The sequence below is a fragment of the Sorex fumeus genome, unplaced genomic scaffold (assembly GCF_029834395.1).
Source record: "Sorex fumeus unplaced genomic scaffold, SorFum_2.1 ptg000054l, whole genome shotgun sequence".
Taxonomy (NCBI): Eukaryota; Metazoa; Chordata; class Mammalia; order Eulipotyphla; family Soricidae; genus Sorex; species Sorex fumeus.
Genome location: NW_026606111.1, coordinates 51,128,803 through 51,154,545, shown reverse-complemented (window position 1 = coordinate 51,154,545; position 25,743 = coordinate 51,128,803). Strand labels below are relative to the sequence as shown.

At 39.5% G+C, this 25,743-nt stretch overlaps 1 pseudogene; it reads left to right on the top strand.

Moving 5' to 3' along the window:
• Positions 1–2,238: 2,238 nt before the first annotated feature.
• Positions 2,239–2,337, top strand: LOC130033712 (uncharacterized; annotated as a pseudogene).
• The last annotated feature ends 23,406 nt before the right edge of the window (positions 2,338–25,743 follow it).

The following is a 25,743-nucleotide window of genomic DNA, read 5'->3' as shown; positions in this document are numbered from 1 at the left end:
TCTGCACTTGTATGTTCATTGCTGCACTGTTCACAATAGCCAAAATCTGGGGAAAAAAACCCCTAGTGCCCAAGAACAGATGACTTGTTAATGCCACTTTGTTTCATCTACACAGTGGAATTCTATGCAGCTGTTAGAAAATAAGAAGTCATGAAATTTGCATAAAGTGGATCAACATAGAAAGTGAAATGAGTCAGAAAGATATGGACAGACATCGAAAGATTGTACTCATCTGTGGAATATAAAGTAACAGAATAAGAGACTAATACCCAAGAATAGAGTGATAAGGACTAGGAGGTTTGCTCCAGGCCTTGGAAGCCGACATCACATGCTGGGGGGAAAGGAAGCTCAGATAGAGGCCAGAACACCAACTAAAGGGTATTTGGAGGACCCGCTCTGGGTGGGAGATGCATGCCAAAAGTAGACCATAGAGCCATTCTTTCTGCCCCACCAAGATCACGATTTGACTCTCACAAGAGGCTATCCAGCATGACCACAGCCCCAGAGGCACATGGATCCAATTCGGAACCCAGAGGCTTTGGGCAGAAATGTGACTGAACTATGCATTAAGCTACGGCACCATTCTCCCTCAGGTGGGAAAGGGTATTTGTCGCTTCTGCCTTTCTCCCCCCTGGCGGCACGATGCCCACCACCTCAGAGATTATTGGACAGCCAGGTATGAGCTAGGGTGATAGGGCAACTACAGTCTCATGGGATTGGGGGTGAGGGGTAAAACTAGCCCATTCGTCCTGCCAGCCAAGACCATGAGTTGCCCACCACGAGTGGCTCTCTGGCATGCCATGGCCCCAGAGAAAAAAAGAGCATGTCCTGCCACAAAGGCATGTTTTGGGGCATGGTGGGAGGAATACTGGTATCATGCACCAGTTACATCTCCATTCGTCCTAGCCCTGAGATTTTAGCAAGTGCCACATTGGAGGTTTTTTCACGGTCAGGGAAATGAGATACTTCATTGTTACTGGGTTTTGGCATATAGAACACACCACGGGTAGCTTGCCAGTCTCTGCCATGTAGGCAAGATACGCTTGGTAACCTGCCATGTTCTCTGAGAAAGAGAACTGGACAATATGAGTTGTTATCTTATCAACAAGATCCAGTATCTGGATCTTGGCCATTGATGGGATTACATGGCTCCAGAGGCAGTCCGTGGGTGTAACACTTAGCTACTGGAAGATGGGGGATCTGGATGGAGGAGGCCCATTCTTGGTCCGAGCAGTCTTGAATATCTCAGCCCCGGGTCCCGCACACCTGGGTTCCTCTGCCAGTTCCTTCATGCATGAGGCTCCTTCAAGTGTGGTGAGAGTGGTCTTAAGCATAACTATGGCTGGTTGCAGAGGTCTTCAGCTGCCAGGTCTCTGCTCGGGGTGGTGAGGGAAACTCAACCCACCCCCTCCAAGGGGCCCCAGTGAAGAAAGCCAGGTGCGGCATCAGGAGACTGCCATTTCAGAGATATTTGGACTTAATTTTTGATCGAAAAGTACACATCATTCAAACAGTTGTATGTGCTTAGTAATAAAATATTACACACATGTTCAATCACCTAAGAAAGCCCATTCTGCTCAGAGAACTAGATTTTTAATTACAGGTCTGTTTTGCCCATGTGGAATGACTGAGAATCACTATGAGTAGATATAAAACACACTATACACCCAAAGATGCACACAGGTTACTTTGAGTCATCTGTGTTGTTAATGTGTCTGGGCCATTAAACTACATTGAGACCCTTTTTCTGTCCTTTACAGGAGCCTCATGAGTCTCACATTCCCTTCAAGTTTAACTTGTAATAAAGTGGAATGAAATCATCAATATGCTTCTCACCTCTTCCTTCAGGAGAAAAATCCTACTTACTTTCAAGGTGGTCAAAGTGCGGACAACGCCATCCACCATTTTCTGGAGATGTACACGGGACCGAGGTGAGAATAGCAAAAGGCTCCAGTTTAATTTTCTTAATGAAGATTTCAGGGAAGAGCATTAAACAACACTGATTCTCTATCTTCCAAAAGAATTATTTTGCAAAACTGATGCCCTGGGTATGGTAAAATATAATATTGTAAAAACCATACTTTTCCTTCTGGGACATTAATGTTCTAAATTTATCACTTCAAGCTCCTTTGAAATACCTTCCTAGATTGGGAATCACTGTCTGCCATAGGAGTGAGTAAGGACAACACTCAGAGAAATCAGAAGAGAAAAATAGGGGAAAAAATCAACTCTTATACTGAGTTTGGCAACACATATACTAAAATTGAAATGATACAGAGATTAGCATGATCCTTACACAGAGATGACAGGCCAACTTGTAAAGTGTTCCATATTTTTGTTGCATTAAGAATTAACAGGGCTACTTTAAGCTAAGACAAGCCCCACAAGTACTCCAAATTTCGACATAAAGATAGCAAAAATCCCTATCACAATGATCTCTCTCAACGTCAATGGACTAAATACACCAAGTCAGAGGCACAGGACGGCAGGATGAAATAGAAAACTGAACCCAACATTCTGCTGCCTGCAAGAAATACATCTGAGCAATCAAAGCAACCATGGGCTAAAAGTAAAAGACTGGAAAACAATTCTTCAAGAAAAGAACACCTCCAAAAAGCTGCAGTGGCAATACTAGTATCAGACCACATGAACTTCAGACTAAAGGTTATAAGAGACAGTGAAGGTCATTTCTTAATGATCATGGGATATGTACATCAGAAAGAACTCACCCTCCTCAATGTAGATGCTCCTAATGACAGACCAGCAAAATACGTAAAAACAACTTCTAATAGACTTAAAGAAAAACATTGATAGCAACACAATACTAGATGGAGATTTCAACAGTACTTTCTCACTTCTCAATAGATCAAACAGACAAAAACTCAGCAAGAAAATATTTTATTTGAGGGAAGTAATGAAGAACCATTGGCTTAGAGAAGAAATCAAGGAGGAAATAAAAAGATTCCAGAAAACATGACAACGAGGAACTACCAGAACTTGTGGGACAGAGCAAAAGCAGTTCTAAGAGGAAAGTTTATAGCTCCGCCAGAATTCAACTGGAAGAAAGAAAGGGCCTACAAAAATAACTTACAGCTCAAGATTTTGGAAAATGACCAAGAAAAGGAGTCCAAACTAGCCAGGAGGAAAGAAATAATAAAACCTGGAGCAGAAATCAATGAGATATAATCCCAAAATACAATTCAGAAGACCAACAAAAGCAAGACATGGTTCTTTGAGAAAATAAATAAGATCGATAAACCACTAGCAAGACTCACAAAAAGAAAAGAGAAAGAATCCTAATAAACCGAATCAGAAATGCAAAGGGAGGCATCATAATAGAAACTACAAAATCCATAGGATCATCAGAGATTATTTTGAGAATCTTTAAAGCAGGAAATGAGAGAATCTGAAATAAATTGATAAATTACTGGATTCCAATTACCTCCCAAGGCTGAACAAAGAACATTTTGAAAACTGGAACCCATCACTACAAGGAAATTGAAATGATAATCAAAAGTATCCCCCAAAACAGGAGCCCAGGCCCAAATGGATTCACTAATGAAGTATTTCAAACCTTTCAGGAGGACCTACTGCCAATATTTTTTAAGATTTTCCAGGAAATTGAAGAAACAGAAATACTCCCAAGCAATTTTTATGAGGCAAAGATCACCCTGATATTCAAATCAGACAGAGAAACCACAAAAAAGAAAATTACAGACCTATTTCTTTGATAAATACAGATGCAAAGATCCTCAAGATTATACCAGCAAAGAGAAATCAGAAACTCCTCAAAAGGTCACACTCTATGACCAAGTAGGTTTATCTTGCAGATGCAAGGATGGCTTAACATTCTCAAGTCAATCAACAGAATACACCATCTCAATAAAATAAAGATAAAAATCATATGATAATATCAATAGTTGTAGATAAAGCATTTGATGAGATCCAGCACCCATTCATGATGAAAAACTCTCAACAAAATGGGAGTTGAAAGTACTTTCCTCCATCTAGTCAAAGCAAACTACTACAAACCCACACCAAGCATTATTCTCAATGGGGAAAAACTAAAGGCGTGGAGAAAAATCAATGAGCTAGATTCCCAAAATACAATCAGGCACAAAACAAGTTACCCACTCTCACCACTCCTATTCAACATAGTACTTGAAGTACTTGCCATATGATTTTGGTAAGAAAAAGATATCAAGGGCATCCAGATAAAAAAAGGAAGAACTCAAGCTTTTACTATTTGGAGACGACATTATAGTATACTTAGAAAATCCCAAAGAATCTAGCAAAAAGCTCCTGGGAAGAATAGATTTGTTTACTAAAGTAGCATATTACAAAATCAATATCCAATAGTCCATGGCTTTCCCAAATATTATTAATGAAAGAGAAAAAAGAGATAGGCGAAAAACAAACCCATTCACAATAACCTCAGAAAATCAAGTATACTAGAATCAACTAAAAATGTTAAGGACCTATACCAAAAACACTCTACAAAACACTACTTCATGAAATAAAAGAGGATATGAGGAAATGGAATCACATCCCATGCTCATTGATTGAGAGGATTAACACTGTCAAAATGGCAATACACCCCACAGCGCTATAAAGATTTAATGCACTTTCTATAAGGATACCCATAACATTTTTCAAAGAAATAGATTAAACCCTCTTGAAACTCATACACAATAATAAACTCCCATGATGAGCTAAAGCAATCTTTGGTAAAAAGAAGAAGGGAACAGCTTCCCCAACTTCAAACCCTACTACTAAGTCGTAGTAATCAAATTAGCATGATATTCAGATAAAGACAGGCCTCAGATCAATGGAATATAGTCAAATATCCTGACGCTGGCCCTCAGATTATTATTACCTAATGTATCATAAAGGCTCAATAAATATGAAGTTGAGCAAGGAAGTCTCTTCAACAAGTGCTGCTGGGAAAACTGGTCAGCAACATGCAAAAAAAAATTTAACTCAGACCTCTTTATAGTGCCAGGCACAAAGTCAGATCAAATGAATTAAAGACCTCAATATCATACCTGAATTCTTAAGATATATGGAGAAAAATGTGGGAAGATCCCTCCATGACATTAAAGCTAAGGGAAACTTCTAGAATGATACACCACTGACCAAGGAAGAGGAAGTGAAGATAAACAAATGAGACTACATTAAACTAAGAAGTTTCTGCAACTCAGAAAAAATGGTGACCATGATAAAAAGAGAGCCCACATAATGGGGAAAAATTATTTATGCAATACCCATACAATTAACCCCTTATTGTATATAACCCAAGATATATATGGCACTGGTAGAACTTTATGAGAAAAAGACATTCAACCCCACCAAAACATGAGGAGAAGAAATGAACAGAAACTTCCTCAAAGAATAAATACAAATGACCAAAAAACAGAGGTAAAATTTTCTACATCATGAATCATCAGGGAGATACAAATCAAAACAGCAATGAGATATCTCATACCACAGAGATTGACACACATCAAAAAGAACAAGAGCAACCAATGTCAGCATGGAAGTGTGGAGAAAGGGTCTCTTTACTGTTGGTGGGGATGCCGATTGCTTCAGCCTTTTCGGAAAACAATATGGGCATTTCTCAGAAAGCTACAAATTGAGCTTCCATGAATCCAGCAATACCACTTTTGGCAATATACTCCCAGGCCCCAAAACACACAGCAGAAATGCTATCTGCACTTCTATGTTCATTGCAGCACTATTCACAATAGTGAGAATCTGGAAACAACTTGTATGCCCAAGAATCCTCAATGATTAGTTAGAGAAACTATGGTATATCTAAACAATGGAATACTATGCAGCTGTTAGTGAAAATGAAGTTATGAAGTATGCTTATAAATGGATGTACATGAAGAGTATCATGCTGAGTATGATGAGTCAGAAGGAGACAGACAGATATAGGATTTTATTCATTTGTGGGTTATGAAAAAACATAACTTTAGATTAATACCTTAGGACAGTAGAAATAAGGGCCAGGATGATTGGTCCACTGTTAGAAGCCTACCTTATGGGCTGGGGGAGATGGCAGTTGGGATCGAGAAGAGACCACTATGACAAAGATAGTTGGAAATGATCATGCTGGAAAAGAACTGTGAAGTGAAAATAGGTAAAGGAAGAAACATGGTAACCTATCAGTTCCTGTGTTGTAAACCATGATGCCTCAACAGGGAGAGATCGGTAGATGGGTAGATAGGTAGAATAAAGGGAGAGACAGGGGGCGGGGGTGAGGAGAGAGAGAGGGAGAGAAAGGATTTCAGGGGGAAAACTGGGGACACTGTAGGTGGGAAATGTTCACTGGTGGAGCAATGGGTCTTGGAACACTGTATGACTGAAACCTACTCATGAACAGCTTTGTATCTCTTTATGTCCTAGTGATTCAGTCAACCACTCATGGTGATTCAGTCAATCACTCAATCAATCAATAAGTAAATAAATAAAAATCAACTCTTTGGACCCAACCATACCTAGAGGGCACTCCAGCTTTATAGGTACATGAATCAAGTATCTTCTTAGTTTAAAATGAGTGTGGTATGAGTTTGTCACTTTCAAACATAAGAATTCTGATTAATCACCATGGAATGTTTGTTTAATATAATGTTTTCTGAATAATTTTTATGAGACAAGATCTGTGAATAAAACCTTCAAGTGAAGAAAACAACATTCAATTATTTCTGTCACTTATTCATTTATTCAATTATTATTATGGAGAATAGGATTCAGGTGAGAAAACGAGAAATCTTTTACTTATAGCATGAACCTCTAATGTCTGGACTGCACATTTCTAACATCTTTAGAATGGCTATAATATAGCTAGTTCTGCTTGAGAAATAATTGACTTCTGTCCAATATTCTGAATTTTGCCTTATTGTGTGGCCTGAATAAGTATTTCTATGAATAGAAATTATTAATTATCATTAGAACCCACTTGAATGTCAACAATACTGTGATTTATATTTTAATCTAATTACTTTTTCTAAAAGAGATAAATTTGGATGTGGCAGATTAAATCCAATTGAGTCCTGAAGAGGTCAGGGAGTAAATGAAAATTATAGGAAGAATTTGATGAATTGGGGAGGGGAAGGGCTTAAAGGCCAACATATTTCACCACCTGAATTTAATAAAATTTATTTATTACATTCTCATAATGAATGACAGCATCACTTGGTACAGTAGTTCAGGTGAAATATAGGATTTTTCTAAGAAAACACACACACACGGATACATGCACACACACTCATTCTCTTTCTCTCTCTCTCTCTCTTACTCACACATGCATGCATGAATTCTTATAAACTCAACATTCTCACACAATAGCACTCATAAACACACACACTTATAATCTCTTCCCATCTTTCCACCCTCCCCTGCAGTCCGCACTACCCCTGATCCCTATCTCCAGCTACTTAAATACATGCTACCCATCTACAATTTTCATCCAAGCAATTGCTAAAGAAAGAACAAAAGTGTTCATGTGTGTACATATTTACTCATTTTATTTTGCCTCCTTTATATACCTTAGGCCTTCAACATTTTAAAAACGCAATACTGTTTATTATAGAATATACCACTGCCACCCCTAATATCTACAAGCTACTAGAGAAAAATAAATTATCAAAGAAGCTACACAACAGTCCTGAATTTTCTTGTTTGGTATCAATTAACCTCTAACAAATATTATAATAGGTTGGGTCCAAAATGCTGCTGCGTGTCAGTATTTCCTGGGGCACTATCTTGAGAATCCAAGTATGGAAACCCTTGCTCATAGCATTGTCACTCCCGGTGTGGGTGTGGGCAGCAGCATTGATGGTACCTGACCACTATTTTTATGCATTGCCTCACTTTTTATTCTTTTAATGCTTATTACTGAAACACCAGGAGGTACAGTTGTAGACTTACAAATTTTTGTGCTTGGGTTTCAGTTATACAATGATCCAGTACCCATCCCTCAATCAGTGCCCATTCTCTGCCATTTATATATTTTTTTAATTTTTGTTAGTGAAACACCATGAGGTACAGTTATAGATTTCAAATTTCTATGCTTGGGTTTCAATTGTACAATGATCAAATACCCATCCCTCCACCAGTGCCCATTTTCCACCACCACGGGTCCCAGTGTCCCTCCCACCCCCTATCCCCCAATCCCACCATGCCTTTGTGGCAGGGCATTCCCTTTTGTTCTCTCTTTCCTTTTGGGTGTTGTGGTTTGCAAAAGAGGCATTGACTGGCAATCATGTTGGTCTATACTCTACTTTCAGAATGCTTCTCCAATCCTGGGAGGATCCTCCAAACACCCTTTATTTGGTGCTCCTTACTCTATATGAGCTCCCTTTCCCCCTAGAATGTGTGGCTGGATTCCAAACCATGGAGCAAAACTCCTGGTATTAATCTCACTGGCCACTTTTTGAATGAAAGCTGGTGTCTCTGGTTCCATGCCAAACAATTTAAACAAGCATCTGCAATAAAGGTTCCCCACTTATTTTGTGAAATGAGAGTCTTTCTTAAGAGCCTTTCAGACTGGAGTGATAGCTCACTGGAACGACTGTGGACTTTGCCTGTAAAAGAAGCAGACTCTTTTCCTGGCACAACATAGTACCCTGAGCAACAATGGAAGAGACCCTTGAGCCAAAGCAGCACCTGAACATGACTGGATGTGTCCCCAAAGAACCAATAATCATCAGAACATCTAGTTAGAGTAACCGTCAACAAAATAGTGCCTCTTTTCTCCATTCATAATACTCAAAGTTCTGACTGCAATATCATTAAGAATACTAAATAGTTCCTGTAAATTTTATTCTTCTTCACATATATTTACTCTAAAATAATTTATATTTCGTTTTAAACTACAGGTAAAAAAGTAAAATTATAACTTTTTTAAAAAATTAAAATTAACGCCTATACATAGCCAGGTAAGACTCAAAAAATTAAAAAGAAAGCAAGCAAGAAAGAAAGAAAGAAAGAAATTAAAAATTAAAAACAATGTTGTTTACAGTGCTAAGGATCAATCACAGATCATCATACAATGGAAGACAAATTCTGAATCACTGAGTTATAACCCTGTTCTTACATATTTACAAAGGTCTTATTTGATGTCTCATTACATTTTCTCTTTTTATTAAAAAATGCTTTTTGTAGTGGACCTGATTGCCACCTTACCTCCTACTTCATGACCTTTGCTTCTCTTGTATATTTTAAGATACATATTATATTTTAATATAAATAAATATATATATAAATACTTATAAAATATTGTATATTTTAATATATATATCTTGTATATTATAAGACCCAGTTGTCACCTTATCCTTCCTAAATCCATGCTTTCCTTTGACAGACTTTCCAAGATCATGTATGGCTTGATTTAACTTGGCATAAATGGAAACCTTATTTTCTGTATGCTCTCACGCTAGAGGTGATGATGCTTTTGATCCTGGAGAAGTTTTTTCTGGGGAGTTTTCTGGCTGCTTCTACTTGACTTCAAAATATATAAAGGTAAGTCATCATCTTTTTTTTTGCGTTTTTGGGTCACACCTGGCGATGCACAGGGGATACTCCTGGCTCTGCACTCAGGAATTACTCCTCACGGTGCTTGGGGGGACCATACAGGATGCTGGGAATCTATCCTGGGTATGCCGTGTGCAAGGCAAATGCCCTACCTGCTGTACTATAGCTCCAGCCCCCCCCCCCCCATCCCCACAATTCATCATCTTGAGGGCCTCAGATTTTTACCTTTGATTTAGAAACTTCATCTTTACATTGGCACAGTAAATTGAAACCACAAAACCATTGAATGACATGTTATAATGGTAGCAGCCATGAGCAAACATTGATAACCCATAAGTTGGCATGAATGACTTCTGTCTCAGAGGCTTCACTTCTGAGGATCCCTGTCTGTTACGTATCCCAGGATCAGAACCTACATCAGGCCATCAGTAGAAATTGTCTAACCAAAAGCTAGCCATCCACTGGGATCAGAATCCTTGATCCATCTAACTTGTAATTTTTCATTCATGACTTGTTGACCTTGTTTCCGTTGGAGACATCCAGAGCATCAACACAGCTTCCCAGTAGTTTCCACAAGAAATCCAAATACCTAAGAATGTTATCATTTCTTACGCCACTGTTAAAGATTTTTTTGGAATCCCACGGTAAGATACTATCATTAATGTTATAATATTACTGTTCTCCACAGTCCAGATCTCCCGAAAGAACTCTCTACCCTTCTCACTCCAAGTGCAGACTCCTGTTTAAGATATCCTGAGCATACTTCTAATAGTGTCACTCAGGTTCTCCCCTAAAGTGCACAAGTTAAGTTCATACCACACCAAGTTCTTATTCCTAAACTACCAGAGTCGGCTTGGTCCTCAAACTTGTGTTCTCCCTTGAAGAAATACCGTGCTTCCTTTCTGCATGTCTCTCTTTGCTTGCTTTGTTAAACGAGTGTTCTCTCTTGAACATATATTCCATTCCACCCTACACCTGTTTCACAAGTTTCTAAGTGTTTTTCAATAATATCTATTTTGCTTCACTAAACTAAATATTTTAAAGCACCAGAGCAATGTTAAAACCAATATTTGTATCTTTTAAACCACAAATTTTGAATATGAAAGGTGGTAAAGCAATGGAATACTACTCAGTTGTATGAAGTGAAATCTTCTTATTATTTGTATAAAAATGGATAACATGAGGATATTATGGTTAGTGACATAAACCAGGCAGGGAAAGATAGGCATCATACAAGTTCATGCATATGTAGCATATGGAGAAAACAAATTAAAAGAATAAAATGGGATTGACCAACGTCTAAATCATTGTTTATATTCTATGATTTATAATTCAATTTATAATGGTTTGTCATACACATAATTCCAACATGACACTCCTCATTCTCTCAAAAAATAACCCCTCCCTCTCCCCCAAACCCCCAGATCCCTCACTCCCAATCCCCTGACTCAATTGTGTGGATCAGTTCTCTCCTTACATTGCCCTTGAACCTTTGTTGCTACCTTGCTGTGTGTCTTTACATCCCATATATGAGAAAAATCTCTCTGTATCTGTTCCTTTCCTTAAGGCTAACTTTACATGCATGATATCCTCTAGTTTCATCCAATGTTGAAAATTGCATAGTTTTGATCTTTTCAAAGCAATAAAAACAAACTATAGAACTATAAGTCTATTTAGTTACCAGAAGGAAAGGTGTAATCAAAGTGGAAAAATTGAACAATGGTGAATGACAGAGTAGGCTTTTCAGTGGTGAGTGTAATGTGATACATGCATGTTGATTCTGCATAATCCTAAAATTTAAGCAGTTCTATAAAGTAATTATACATAACAAAAAGTATTTAAATAATTGACATTTATCTATGATTTTGACATATCTATTGTGTCAAACTATCAGAAATAAAAATAAAGTGAGATAGAGATATGGTGTATCACTATACTTTTAAATAAGAGAAGTGATGAAAATTTCTCTGTCTTGATAAACTGTCAAATAATTTGATTCCAAAATCAAATTTATATACTCAAGGAAAAATAAAAGTCAACCAACTTAATCTTTTGCCTTCACTCAGGTTCCCATCTATTGATCTCTGGCAGACAAAACAATTTGTATTTTATTTTATTTTTAATTTTTATTAGTGAAACACCATGAGGTACAGTTGTAGATTTACCAATTTTTGTCCTTGGGTTTCGATTATACAATGATCAAATGCCCATCCCTCCGTCATTGCCCATTTTCCACCACCATGGATTCCAGTATCCCTCCCACACACATCCACCCATCCCACCATGCCTCTATGGCAGCGCATTCCCTTTTGCTCTCTCTCCCCTTTTGGGTGTTTTGGTCTGCAAAAGAGGCATTGAGTGGCACTCATGTTCTGTACATAGTCACAATTTTTATTTTCAAGGGATTTCTTGGCAGAGATTTGGCATTCTTTGCTAGCAACCAACTCGTTTTCTTCGGCTTTTTTTCTAGAAATATATATTTATACTAAGACTGACTAGTCATGGCACCAAATTGACAAATGTCCCTGTTTTTACTTCAGTTCTGTTGACTAATTATCATAGATTATTTGCCCCACCCTACCCTGCCCTGTCTGCTACCATCAACCACCCAGGGATCAAAATGTGTACAGGAGACCCACCCTACCCAGATAAATACCCCACTGGCAGACTTCCACTCTCGACACTACTTCGACTACCCAGCCCTCGCCACACTCCAGGACACTTTCCGGACCCGCGTGGCAGCTCCGGCTGAGACCCACGCACAACTGAAGACCCACAGAACAAGATAAGCGGAACTCTCTAAGACCTTGGACTCCAGGCTCCGCGGACCCAGGGACAGAGCTTCTCTGCTTGCTCCCACCACCACAGGTGACAAAGGGATTCTAATCAGGAGCCCCACCCTACCCTGCCCTGTATGCTTCCATCAACCATCCAGGGATCAAATTGTGCACAGGAGACCCACCCTACCCAGATAAATACCCCGCTGGCAGACTTCCACTCTCGACACTACTTCCACTACCCAGCCGTCGCCACACTCCAGGACGCTTTCCGGAACCGCGCGGCCCCTTGCGGCCGAGCGACACATCATAAGACACTAAATACCCATCCTCTGGAATTGTCATACCATATTTGATAGGGTTCAAATATGGTAACACCTACAAGGGTGATTAGAGGTCACCCCAAAAACCTCTATCCCTCTCGGAAAGATTGGCAAGCTACCGAGAGTATTCCGCCCGCACGGAAGAGCCTGGCAAGCTATCCGTTGTGTATTCGATATGCCAAAACAAGTAACTACAACTGGTCTCATTCACCTGACCCTGAAGGCTTCACCGACATGGCAGCACTGAGAAGGATGAGAAAGGAGAGGCCGACAAAATCTCAAGGTCGACCTAGGCTGCCACAACGAAGGAAGACAAAAATGATCGTCTGTACTTTCAATGCACGTATGCTAGCATCAGATGCATCCATCGAGGACCTGATGGTACAAGCACGAATGATCAAGTACGACATGATTGGTCTGACCGAGACAAGAAGGCACGAATCTCACCATGCAGTTTTCGACACTGGAGAAGAATTGTTCCTCGGAACATGAGATAAAAGAGGTGTTAGAGGCGTCGGTGTCCTTGTCAACACAAACTTGGCCAAGAGCATTGATTCATTCGAATGCCTAACAACCTGAATCGGACGTTTACATTTGAATAGATGTGGCTCACTGCCTGCAGTTTCTATCTTCGTTGTCTATGCACCAACATCTCATTATGATGAAAGAGAAATCGAGAAGTTCTACATGGAACTAGAGAAGTTCTATAAAGAAGACCACACCTTCTACAAGACCATTTTGGGTGATTTTAATGCCAAGATAGGACCGAGAAGATCAGCCGAAGAACTTCACATCGGGACCCATGGCCTAGAATGGAACGAACAGGCTGAGAGACTGTCTGAGTTCATCATGTCGACCAAGTCCATTCATGGTAACTCACAGTTCCAGAAGGCAGAATCTAAACGATGGACATGGGAGTCTCCCGGTGGACGATTCCACAACGAAATAGACCACATCATATTCAATCGACGGTTTTGCCTGACTGATGTCGCTGTTCTCCCGAAATTTCGAACGGGATCGGACCACCGTCTCCTTCGTGCAAAATTCTACTTCACAGAGCGGGGAGAAAGGGCTGCAAAGTTCAAAAAGAGAACTCCCAGAATGACCACCAACTGAGAACTCTTTGGTACTATTGCAGCAACATGGGAAGATGCCATTGTTGACAACAATGACGAGGAATATGATCCACTGGTTCAGCACCTCCATGAATGTGCGAGGAATGCCAAGAGAGAGATAGCCACAAAAAATTGCCTATCTTCGAAAACTCTTGAGATAATTCACCAGCGTGTTTTGGCGCATGCCTCAGGCAACCGCAAGCTAATATCTGAGCTCGCAAAGCAGTGCAGAGATGCGATCAAGGAAGACCTCAAAGAGAGAAGATCAGAAGTACTGGTATATGCGGCAGATGCCAGGAAAAGTACTCGTAAGTCCCGCCTGTCCTTCGCCAACTATAAGACCAAGATGACTGCCCTCCGACGTCCTGATGGATCCATCACATCCTCCAGAACGGCAATGGAGAATATTATCCATGACTTCTACTCGAATCTCTTCGATAGCCATGTCTACTTGCCGACATACCAAATTCCACAGGATGGGTATGTTGTTCCCAAAGTTCTCCCTTCCGAAATCCGACACGCCATTTCGTTGGTAAAGAAACAAACAGCACCTGGCCCAGACAAGGTCAGACCTGAACACCTGAAGAACCTGCTGTCAGTACTCATCAATACACTGGCTCGGCTCTTCACTCGCTACCTGTCTGAATGCAAGGTTCCGTCCCAATGGAAAACCAGCAGGACCGTACTACTGTTCACGAAGGGAGACATCCATGACATTGGCAACTATCGCCCGATCTGCCTATTGTCTGTCATCTACAAGTTGTTCACTCGAGTCATCCTAAATAGGATTGGCAGAACACTAGATGAAGGACAACCATGCAAGCAAGCAGGGTTCCGCAAAGGATTCAGCACCATCGACCATATCCACACGATAACCAAACTCATTGAGGTTTCTCGGGAGTTCAAGATGCCGCTCTCCTTAACGTTCATTGATTTAAAGAAGGCCTTTGATTCTGTTGAGACGGAAGCGGTCATTGAAGCCCTAGCCAATCAGGGCATTCAAGCCCAATACATCAGGATTCTCCGTGAGCTGTATTGTGGATTCACTACCAGGATCTCACCATTCTACAAAGAAGTGATCGTTGACGTAAAGAGAGGGGTGCACCAGGGTGATACCATTTCACCGAAACTCTTCAGTGCCACCCTCGAGAACATCATGCGATGACTGGAATGGGAAGGAATGGGAGTGAAGATAGATGGTCGGCAACTACACCACCTCCGCTTTGCTGATGACATTATTTTAATAACACCAAACATCAGCCAAGCGGCACAAATGCTGGCAGACTTTGACCGTGAGTGTGGAAAGGTCGGACTACAGCTGAATCTTACGAAGACAATGTTTATGAGAAACAGCCTTGTTTCTGATGCCCCATTCGCTCTCAATGGAACGACCATCTCCGAATGCAACAGCTATGTCTACCTAGGTCGAGAGGTCAACATGACAAATGACTGGCACACGAGCTGCGCAGTAGGAAGAGACCCGCTTGGAACGCCTTCAAGAACGTCAAAGAAATAGCTAAGAGGAAGAAGAACCTCCGGCTCCAGGCACATCTCTTTGATTCCACTGTTCTTCCTGCATTAACACATGCCTCAGAGACCTGGGCCCTACGCAAACAAGATGAGAACGCCTTTCAGGTCTCCAAAAGAAGAATAGAAAGAGCTATGCTTGGAATATCACGTTTCACTCAAATGAGAGAACGAATCCTGAGTTCTGACATCCGTCGAAGATCAAGGATCAGGGATGCTGTCTCATTTGCCAAGGGGTTGAAAATAAGATGGGCTGCTCACGTAATGAGATTTAAAGATGACCGTTGGACTAGAGCTGTTACTGATTGGATTCCACGGGATGTCAAGAGACCGCGTGGCCGCCCCCCTACCAGATGGTCAGACTTCTTCATCAAGATCATGAATTATCGGTTTGAGGCTCTTCATATTCCCGGAGCGAACAGATGCTATTGGGCTACACTAGCACGCGACAGGGACAAATGGAGACGTTACTGGTGCCCGCTCGAGCAAATCGACGACTAACGGGAAGTTAAGTGATTAAGTGATTAAGTGATTTGCAGTGGATAGAAAATAACTGCCCAAAATTCTTGGGGTAATGGAAAATGTTTATTCTTCCCTTAGTTTGGAAAATCCCTGTCACTAGTATAGTGACATTCATCGAAATTTGTAAACACAATGATTAATAAGAGGTAAACCATGACTGCCACTTCAAGGAAGAAAGGGCCTTCAGCAGACATCTTCGTTTGCAGAAGGATAGCTCTGGCCTGGGTGTGGGTAAAACAAGAGAACTGTGAGCTACTGGCAGTTAATACATGCTCTGAGGCTATGTGGTGACACTGCTAGAAATGTGGATAGCCCTGATTAGGTAGGGTCATGGGGGAGAATGGAATGATGAAAAGAAAGCAGAGCAATAAGACAAGGTGATAGATTCCTTTGTATAAAAGTTTTCATCTCTATTGTACTAATCTGTGAAAAAGAGAACCAGCTTCTTATCATTCATTCTGGCAATATATTATACTTAAATAGTGCTTCAGGAAAAAAACGGTCCCCTTGTTAGTTGATATAGCCTGAATATCTGTGAGGTCTTTGAACTCTATGTATACACTGCTGATGACTTAAACCAATCTCTCTATTTAACTACCTAAACTGCTATGGTCTCACCATTTAACTCTCTAAACTCTGATGGCTCCAAATCTTCTAAGATCAACTTTCATCTCTTCCATGATATCCAGGATTCTCTTCCCAACCTTCAACTCTCCCTTTCTTTCTCCATCTCTCTACCAACTATGCTCTCCATGCCAAAATTTGCAAAGACAAGCTTTCTTGAAATATAGATATGAGTTGACTTCTCTTTTTTCAACATTTAGGCAATTTTGATTTACAAAGTCATTTATAATGGAGTTTTGTCATACAATATTCCAATTCTAATCACACCACCAGTGTCTTCAACCCTCGACCAACAAACGACCCATTTCGCCCTGCATTCCCACCGATTTCCTTGACGAACACATTTTGAAGTTTAACTATTGTACTTTGGGTTCCATACTTACAGTGGTTTTGGCATTGGTGGTTAAGATATACACCTCAACTTTTTCATGCTAGCCTTCCTATATCAATGCCAAATTATACCATGTAGGGAAAATATATGAGAACAAATCATTAAGCTCCAATATTTTTCCTTTTTTTTCCTTTTATTAGTGAAACACCATGAAGTACAGTTGTAGATTTACAATTTTTTGTGCTTGGGTTTCTATTATACAATGATCAAATACCCATCCCTCCCCCAGTGCCCATTTTCTGCCACCGTGGATAATATGTCTCCCACCTCCACCCCCACCCCATCCCACCCTGCCTCTGTGGCAGGGCATTCCCTTTTGTTCTCTCTCTCATTTTGGGTGTTGTGGTCTACAAAAGAGGCATTGAGTGGCAAACATGTTCAGTCCATAGTCTACTTTCAACATGCATCTCCCCTCCTGGGTGGATCCTTCAAACACACTTTATTTGGTGCTCCCTCTCAATCTGAGCTGCCCTTTCCCCTAGAATGCCCGGCTGGCCTCTAAGCTATGGAGTAATGCTCCTGGTGCTGATCTCAGCTATTCTTGGGTATTAATCTCATACTTTGTTACTTTATATCCCCCAGATGAATGCAATCTTTCTATGTCTATCCCTCTCTTTCTAACTCATTTCGCTTAGCATTATACTTTCCATATTGTACCAGTTGTATGTAAATTTTATGACTTCATCTTTTCTAACAGCTACATAGTACTCCATTGTATAGATGTACCAAAGTTTCTTTAACCAGTCATCTGTTCTTGGGCATTCAGATTTATTCCAGTTTCTAGCTATTGTAAAGAGTGCTGCAATGAACAAACAAGTGCAGATGTCACTTTGACTATACATTTTTGCCTCTCTGGGATATATTCCCAGGAGTGCTATTGCTGTGTCAAATGGGAGTTCAAGTTCTAATTTTTTGAGAATTGTACATGCTGTTTTCCAGAAGGACTGAACCAGTCGGCATTCCCACCAACAGCGAAGGAGTATCCCTTTCTTGCCACATCTGTGCCAGCATTGGTTGCTTTTGTTCTTTTGAATGTGGGCCAGTCTCTGAGGTGTGAGATGGTATCCCATTGTGGTATCTCATTTTGATCTGCATCTCCCTGATGATTAATTATGTAGAGCATTTTCTCATGTGCTTTTTTGCCATTCGAAGTTCTTCTTTGAGAAAGTTTCTGTTCATTTTATTGCCCCATTTTTTTGATGTGGTTGGATGTTTTCTTCTTGTGGAGTTCAACCAGTAATTTGTATATCCTTGATATCAACCCCTTGTCAGATATGTGTTCAGCGAATATCCTTTCCCATTCTGTAGACTGTTTTTGTATTTGGTCACTGTTTCTTTGGAGGTGCCGAAGCTTCTTAGTTTAAGATAGTCCCATTTATCTATCTCTGTTTTCACTTGCTCGGCCAGTGGCGTGGCATCTTTGAAAATACCATTAGCCTCAATGTCATGGAGGGTTTTGCCAACTGTGTCTTCAATGCACCTTATGCTGAATGGTCTGATGTTGAGTTCTTTAATCCATTTTGATCTTACTTTTGTACATGGTGTTAGGCAGAGTTCTAAGCCCATTTTTTGCATGTTAAGCTCCAAATTTTTAAAATAATCTTTAAACAATTTTGATCGAAAAGAAAATAGTGTGAACTGGAGGGGACAATCCCCTGGCAGCCTGCAAAGTCATTTTACTTTTCCACATTACAAAAGAGGAAATCAGTGAAGGAGGTCAGTCATAACGCAAGTTAGCTGACCCTGCTGAGCTGTGTTCATTAGGGGATTTTGTGCTCTTTTCTCCTTCCACCAGAAGTCCAACCCTATTAGTTTTGTCTGTTAAGTTCCCATAAAACAAAAAAAGTTTTACCACACAGGAACCCATGTAATGAGCCCAGCCAAGGTGATAAAAAGAAATTTCAGCTAATTCATAGGTTAAGCATGGTAGTAGAAACTAAATATCATGTTTTTTTGTATTGAATCAGCACAAGACACAAATTACAAACCTTTTCAGGATTTAGTTTCAATCATAGGATATTTTAACACCCAACCTCCTCTAGTATACACTTTCATTGCTATTGTCCCCAGTTTCTCTCCCACCACTCCCTCTCCCAACCCCAAACCCCACCTGACAGCCTGCTGTCTCTACACTATGACAAGCACCTCTCTCTCTCTCTCTCTCTCTCAACTTTTGGGCATTATGGATTGTAATACAGATATTGAGAGGTTATCACCTTTGTTCCTTTACCTACTTTCAGTACTCAGTTCTCATCCAGAGTAATCACTTCCAAATATCATTGTCATAGCGGTCCTTTCTTTATTCCAAACGCCTGCCTTCAGCACTTGTGGCAAGTGTCCAACCATTGACCAATTCTCCTGGTCTGTGTTTCTGTTATCCTTGGGTATTAGTCTCATACTCTGGTTTTTTATAACCCAAAAAAGGGGTAGTCCAATCAGTATATCCCTTTCCTTATGTCTGATTTCATTCAGCATGATGTTCTTCCTTGTACATCCATTTATAAGCAAATTTCATGACGTCAGTTTACTAACAACTGCATAGTGTTCCATTGTGCAGTTATATCATAGTTTCTTCTGGCTATTGTGAATAGTACTACAATAAACATAGAAGTGCAGATGGTATTTCTGTTATAAACATCATGTTTAATGTAGGTTTCCAGGTTCCATACATACAGAATCCACTTACAAACCCACCTTTTATAATTTTTTTAAAATAATATAATTTATTATAATGCTTTCTAAGAAACTGAAGCTATTAACAAAAACTCAGGGAAAACATATTCTATAAAAGCAACAAAAATAACCTTAAGAAACGATCACAGCCATGTGTTCTTGCTCCTCAAATATCCTTGATATATTGTCAATATCTTTCTATAGACTTAAAATTCATCAACTTTATTTCTAAACATTATTTAAAGTTATATTAATTTTAATAGGTGTAATCAGCTTTATAGAATATGTATTTGATTCCTTCATATTTTGCATTAACAAAGTTTGAATTCACCATATCACTGTAGCACTGTCCTCCCATTTATTTGCTCAAGAGAGCACCAGAAACATCTCTATGTTGAGAACTGTTGTTACTGTTCTTGGAATATCGAATACGTCACAGGTAGCTTGCCAGGCTTTGCCATGCGGGAGGGTTACTCTCAGTAGCTTGCCGGGCTCTCCTAGAGGAGCAGAGGAATCGAACCCAGGTTGGCCGCGTGCAAGTCAAACGTCTTACCCACTGTGCTATCGCTCCAGCCCATATATATATTTATACATATATATGTGTATTTACACACACACATACATATCTATATATTCATCTTACATGGCCCTTAAGCTCCAACTCTGATTTCTTCCTCCTCCAATTATTTACTACTTCTCTCCCCCTAGTTGGGGCTCAACTAATGTGCCGAGTGCCTTCAGAATGCATTTCTGAGGCCAGGATAAAGGCATGCATAACACATAAATGAAAGGAAGGCACAAAGCATATGTAGATAAATGTTATATGGACACATAATTGAGATGACTTGTTTACAAACTGTATTGGCTTCAAGTACAGTGTTCCTAATCTCAGCAAGTGTGTATTCATACTCCATGCATTTTCAAATATCCAGCTACTGTCCACAACCAACAACACTCCCCCACATTTTTCAGTCATTTACTTCCCCTCTTGTTAGCACCGTTTTGATGTCAGAGTGTAAAGGTTTGATTTTGTTTTTGTTTAATTAGTCCATTTGATATTTTTCATTATATTCCAGAAACAAATGAAATATTTTTTAAAAAAATACAGGACAGGAGGTGATATCAGGCAACAAATGAAATAGTTCATGTGGTTGACAATCAGCAAGAGACTTTCAGGTCAGTGTGATGAAAGGAACATCCAGTTTTCCTTCCCAGCATATTTCCAAAGGACTGGCTTGTAGCAGGGTACATGCTGGGAAGAACAGCAGGACAGTCTCAGTGTCTTGAACAAATAGGGGCCTATTTTCTTCTTTGAAATTGTAATGGTATTGACCTCCATTGCAAACCACAACACCATAAAGGAAAGAGAAAGCAAAAGGGATGCCCTGAGGTGGGGCTAGCTGGGGGAGATGGGGTGTGGGAACTGGGTACATTGGTGGTGGAGAATGGGCACTGGTGGAGGGATGGGTGCTTGATACTTGTATAACTGAAACCCAAGCACAAAGGTATGTAAGTATACAACTATACCTCATGGTGTTTCACTAATAAAAATTAAAAAATAAAAATTAAAAAATTAATAGTGCTATCAGCTGGTATAAAAAAAGAAAATGTAATGGTGTTGACTAGATTATATCAAGATCATTTTTAGCTATACGTTTCGATGATTCATCCTTGATTCACTGATTGATACTTTGAAATGTCCCAGTTCATTCTCATTCAGAGAAGTCATTTATTTTTCCTAGTATTTATGTGTACAGGGAATTTGTCACAAAATTCTTTATATAAAGTATATTGAGGGACTCAATGATAATGTTTTATTACAATTTTGCAAAGAATTAAAAAATACACTTTTAAAAGATTTTCTTGGTTATATATATAAAAGCTAAAGTACAACAATTAAGGTTAACTCAATATTTTCTAAAGTTGTTACATTAGTATTTGAAAAGAAATTTTAAAAGATTCTGGGAGATGGGATGGGAAAAAGTCATGGATACTTAAAGATCAGTAGAAGTCTTTGGGTATGTGGGGCAGGGGAGTGTCTAGGAAAGTTGAGATCACACTCAGCTACGTGATCTAATCTCTATATATCTAATCTCTGAATTAGATACCAATGATATATCCTCACAGATGTATTCATATGACTATCATGTACACTAGTGAGACCAAGGGAAATAATTCTTAGCATTGACATTCTTGGAAACGGAAGTAATAATGAGGTTTTTATGATTGAGTTGTTATGATTTCATAAGCACTGTTTGTTTCCTTAACCAAACTGGAATGTCTTTAAAAGACCAAATATAGGAAAATTAATTCACTTTTAATTTAATTTAGAAAATGTTGAATTTACAGTTTAAATAGAGATATCTTTTAAAAAGTCTTTCAGAGACACTGTCCTTTACTTGTTTTATTAGGAACTGAATGTGGTAACCTATAATCTCTAATTCCATCTGTAGTCCTCCCTACTCTATTTCTAACAATCCAAATAAACTTCACTTTAGACCTAGTTTTCAGTAATCTAAACTAAACTTATAGTAAAAAAAAAATTCTTAATCATTAAAAATCATTTCTAATAAAACATATAATTAAAAAGTTTAATGCAGGCAAATACTGTTTTAATCCTTAAAGTAAATTTAAAAATCATAATAATACTCGGTAACGCATTGAAACATAGTAAAAAATAGATGGTATATATCTTATTTGCAAATTGGTAACTGTAACACATTGTCCTTTTCCATTTCAAGGATGAGATGATTCCATAGAGTAGATTTGTTCATGAACAGTGCTATATTCTCTCCTGGATGCGTATTTAAAAATACTTGCAATGTGCCTGTTTCTCAACGTTTTGTGTACTATAGGCCTCTTTGCTATTGTTAGATCTTTCTCTTGTTTATTTTTAGTTTATGTTCCAATTTTTTTATTTTTAATTTTTAAATTTTTATTAGTGAGACACCATGAGGTACGGTTGTAGACATATGAATTTTTGTGCTTAGGTTTCAATGATACAATGATCAAATATCCATCCCTCCACCAGTGCCCATTTCCCACCACCAGGGATCCCAGTATGCTTCCCACCACCCATCCCCTCATTCCAATCTGACTCTGTGGGAAGGCATTCCCCTTTGTTCTCTGTCTCCTTTTAGGTGTTGTGGTTTGCAAAAGAGGCATTGAGTGACAATCATCCTTGGTCTATATGTTCAGCATTCTCTACCATCCTGGGAGGATCCTCTCAACACCCTGTATTCGGTGCTACATTTTCTATCTGAGCTGCCTTTTCTGCTAGCTTGTGTGGTTGGTCTCCAAGCTATGAAGAAAAATTCCTGACACTAATCTCGGCCACTCTTGGGAGTTAGTCTCCTATTTTGTTATTTTAGGTCTACTGGGATCTGGGAGGTCTTCAGAGATTTTGAGAGCCCCGTTTTCATCTGGTCAAAATTCTTAACTTTTTGTTCCTGAGTTGGAGTTGAGGTCAGCGCCAGGTTACTTTGGGCTGCAGATATCATGGGAACTTCCCTTAGCTCAGGTGGTGTATTTCACTTCAATACCACCTGTCTATGGAGAGTTTTCATCTATTTTGACCCAAATTTTTGAATTTTGTTTCCCTTCTCTAAGTTTTACTCACCTTGAAAACTCGATTCTGTGATGGATTGAGCAGACAGAGAGAAGTCGATTCCAGAGGAGGAGGCTGGTGGTTGGTTATTTGGGGGCTGGACCCCCTTGAGAACCATAACTATTTCTCGCGATGAGTTGCTGTAAGTTTGGGGGGCAGAGCCCTTTTGCCCTCTGTATGTCATGGAGTCATAAGACTGCAGGCTGGATAGGAGAGTTCCCAGAGTGCCTTGATGATAGTAAAACACCTAGCCTCCTTCCGGGTAGGGAAGTGACAGGCTTTTACTCTGATGTGGAACCAGAGATGGTGTTCTCTCAACAAGACTGGCAGAAAGTGATGGGTACACAGACACCGTGTTGTTGGTATCTAGGATTTTCTCAAAGTGAGCTGCCATAGACATGGAAGAGACAGCGGGGTCTTGGTCAAGGACAGTCACAGAAAAGTCTCCCATGGAAGACTTCTCTTCAGCACTTCCTGCAATATCCCATTCCAAAACACTCGGGTAGGAAGCAGCTGAGGTGGATATATGACTCTGGTGAAACACTCCAGATAGCATTGTTGTGCTGAAATGTTGGCAAAGAAAGGCAGTACACATCAGTGGATGGAAGGATGTGCCAGAGGCTGAGGGCAGGAGCCAAGCAGAACTACCAGCTGGTGCAGATTCTCTGGAGTAATTGCAGACACTTCCTGTTCGGGAAGCTGCATTGTTCACCACGGGAAGGGAAAGCTGCAGAGTATGTGCAGTTCCCAATACAGATGGATTTTGAAAATTTTCTGTAAGGAACAAGAGGGTGATGAAAAAAATCTGTGAGACTAATAATCTCCTTCAACGCTGAGAGGAACAATCTGAACTTAAAATTTAAGCCATCGTGATCCTTCTAGTACCAACAGTCAACTGTGTTTCCAAAATTCCAACAACTTGGGGTGATTCAAAGCCTGGAACCTTTGGGCACTTTGTGTATTTGGTATCGTGCTCCCAAAGTGAACACAGAACTGTAGAAGAACCAGGTGATCGTGTGTGTACCTGGATGTCTTGCATACAGATAGTTTCTCCTTAGCTTGCTCTCCTATTGACTCCTATGCTATTTCCTAGAATGGAAGCTTTTTCAAACTAGGAAGTCTAAGAAAAGGGACACATTCTCGGGACAAGAAGACACCTGAGGCCCAGAGATGGCAAAGAGATTTCCTATATTCCAATAAATTTTGTTGGGCGGGCGTAGGGTGGTGTAGAGTTTGGACCAACATCTGACAGTGATCTTGGGTTCTTCCTGGCTCTGCACTCTGGAGTGACCCCTTAGAACATTCGGGAGAGTGTATGCTGTGACAGAGATTCAACTGGATTGGCTGCGTACAAGGCAAGTGCCTTATCCCCTCCACTACTATCTCTCTCTGTCCCTTATGAAATTCCAGGTTACACAACCTAAAGGATGTGGACTTTTGGCCAGGACCCTGCATGATCAATACAAGCCCAGAAACCGGAAGGAAGATACCTTCCATTAAGATAGGCATTTGGGGTCTTTGCAACTATTACCATTGTAATCATCAGGTTTCCATTTGACTTGTGCCATGAGTACCTGTTACTTACGGTTCACATACGACTTAATCTTGTTGATGCATTTTAGGTTACCCTCCTTTTTGATCCACTTCAAAAATGACTGCTTGAGTCTTTCCCAAGAAATGTTTTTGGAAGGAAAACTTTATTGAAAATCTGTGTCTTAAGTTGTTTATCTACAATGCAGTTACTAATAATTCTAAGAATAATAATGCATATATGAATATAATTTTTCAATTTCATGTGGTTTACATAGGAGGAAGGGTAAAGAAAACATCATGAAAAATATGTATCACAGAAATGAAAAAGAACTATATAGATATTAATGAAATCTGGGCTCTGTAGCAAGCAGCATAATACAGTAAGCTACGGAGAGCAGACCCAAGAGTAGGCCTTGAATAACAGTGGATGTGATCCCAAATAAAACCAAATAAAACAGTACAATAAGGGTATTAATAAATCGTTCCACATATGCAATATGAAGAGAGTATTCTATTTTAGAAAAAAACTGCTAGCCAAAAAATGGAATAGAAGGTGATTTTTGAGTGCACTCTTTACGAGTCCATTAAAGAGAAAGGATTTATCATTAATTACATAACAAAAAGAAAATAGGAATAAACGTGATTGTATTTCATAGACAAGAAATGTTTTAAATGAGGAAAATACAGAAAGAAACTTCGAAAGTACAAAAAAATTATTCTCATCAGTACCTTTGAATATTAACAAGCAAACTACACGTGTTAAACATAGCAGAGGATTTCACTTGATCACACAAGAAACAGAAAAGACCATTTAAAAAGTGATCACAAAATATTGCAAATTTACTTTCAACCCCTAGATTAGAATTAGCTTTATCAACCAGGAAAACGTTCTTCTCAATGTTTAATAAATGAGCACCAAAATCCAAAAAAATATCTTTAATGTAGGAAAACTCATAATTCATAAATATGACAAAAACATGTAATTAGACATGTGAGCCTTGATTTTTCTATTTCCTCTTAGGATCTAAAAACAGAAGTTGACTATTATCAAAATACTCTCATGTTAGGAAGAAAAAATCACATGAAATAATATTTGTAAAGATGACAAGCAGCT